This window comes from Symphalangus syndactylus, chromosome 6 (assembly GCF_028878055.3).
Source record: "Symphalangus syndactylus isolate Jambi chromosome 6, NHGRI_mSymSyn1-v2.1_pri, whole genome shotgun sequence".
In the NCBI taxonomy this organism is placed as follows: Eukaryota; Metazoa; Chordata; class Mammalia; order Primates; family Hylobatidae; genus Symphalangus; species Symphalangus syndactylus.
In genome coordinates, this window is record NC_072428.2 from 132,875,554 (window position 1) to 132,877,656 (window position 2,103).

Consider the following 2,103-nt stretch of genomic DNA (forward strand, 5'->3'; position numbering starts at 1 on the left):
TGGCTTGGGAACTCTCAAGCAAACCCTGATTCTCAATTTTCTTATCTATAAAGTGAAAATAATGATGACAATATCTAAAAATTGTTGAAAGATGCATTTTGCCTGGTGCACTGCAGGCAGGCACTCTTAAATGTGTTGGCTTTTTTTTTTTTTTTTTTTTTTGACTCCCTGTGTCTGCAGCAAAGATTGGGAGATTTACAATGGGATGGGGTGGAAGGTGGGGGCTGAAGGGAACACAGAGCCACAAAAAACACAGTCAAGCCACCAATTCATAATAGTAAGGATTCATAATAGCTAAGCATGGGACTCTGCTAGGCAGCTGCTAAAATGTCATTCTGCTGAAATGGGACATAGGTCCTTGAGATGCCTGGAGGACACCAGCACACCCTTGGAAACTCCTCTTCCCTCTGTCTTTGCCATGCTCTGTACTCTGAAGGATTCATATTCAGAACAATTATTCAGTTTGGGTTGGATGTGGTGGAATGGTTTAAGATGAGAACCCAGGAAAGAGCCGTAAAAGTGGCTGAACAGGGAGAATAAGCCTTAAGCAAATAAAGCGTTTGTAACACATTCTCATTTCATCAGGGGCTAGTGATGTCATATGTTTGTTGTTGTTGCTGATGCTACAGTAACACAATTCCAAGTTAATGTTGGGGTTCTTGCTTCTGACAGTTTCGGCTGTAGCACATTTTTTTGTTTGCATTTGAATACACCATATGTATAGGGGAATGTTTTGTTTTTTATCGTTTCTAAATGGAATTAATCCTCTTCTAACATTTATTTAAATGATAAATCAAGTGGTAAATGTAGTTTGCTTGCAGTGAACATTTGGAACATATGATGAAAAACAGCTATAGCCAACGCAAGAGCAGTTTTCATTGAACAGTTGTTCAATCTCAGTTTTTAATAAATCTGATAATATAATATCTGTGCATGTTAGGATTGCAGACAGGGAGGCCAAAATAAATATGTGCACAAATAGCCTATTCCTCCCTTTCTTTCCATTTCTGTGCTCTTTCCTCTTTGCTTTTGAAATTTTTAGTTAGTCCTGAGTGGGGATGGGGTGGAGAGAAAGTGGACAGGCCGTGGTGGGAGATACAGGGAGAAAGAATGAGAATTGCTCGTGCTCTCCAGGGTACTGCATCATGTTTTCCTGTGGCTGGCAGTCTTTAACACCAGCATATCCTATGAGACCTGACTTCACTCATCAGCTGCAACAGCTCAGTGTCATTACCACATGTAGACAGCAATGAAATCCTCCTTCTTAGAGATGTTGCAGCAGATTGGAGGGTGAAGAGATGTATCAGTCAGATCAGAGTAACCAGCTGGCTCCTGGCTCCTGATCATTGTCACAACTCAGTAGCTGGAAGCTCCTTCCATATGGCTGATGCCCGTAAAAAACTCTCCTCAATCTCCATCCCCATCTGCAATACTGTTTAGTTATTCAATCATTTAAGTCATTCATGTATTGAAAAGAGGATGGGGACATGATCCCTCTGCTCTGTGGCAGTAGATCTACAAATGGGAGAGTCCTGGCCGCACGTCTGGCCTAGGTCTGGAGGTGCCCTATGGAATTGAAAGCTGGCTGGAACCGTCATCTTAACATGTCCTGGTCATCTTAATGCGTCCACCTCTCTGGCAAGCCTCTTTTCCAATCTTTTTATTACCATCTTCGGCTTTTTCCCTCCATACTAGATTCTTAATGAATCACTGCCAACAAGAGAAAGCTTTATACAGGAAGAGAATGGCAATAAGAACTAACTCATCTTTTTAATTTTAAAACTGGTATATATTCCTATATAATAGGAATGGAAGATACTTACAAAGCCTATTTGTTCCTCTACAGAAGAGTTAAAAATTACCTGGGCTAATGGAAAGAAGGGAGAGTCAGCCAATTAGATGCTCCTGAATGCGCTGAACTGTGTCTTACCTCTTCTTATCCACATCCTGATCAAGGAAAGGGATGAGAGAGAGATGGAGAGAGAAGAAACGGAAATTCAAAAGATTTGACAGCAGAGGAAAATTGTGCTTATTTCCAGAATGAGATGAACAAGGTCCTGGGTCCCTACATGTCATACTGGCTAGAGACTGGTAAGTAGAAAT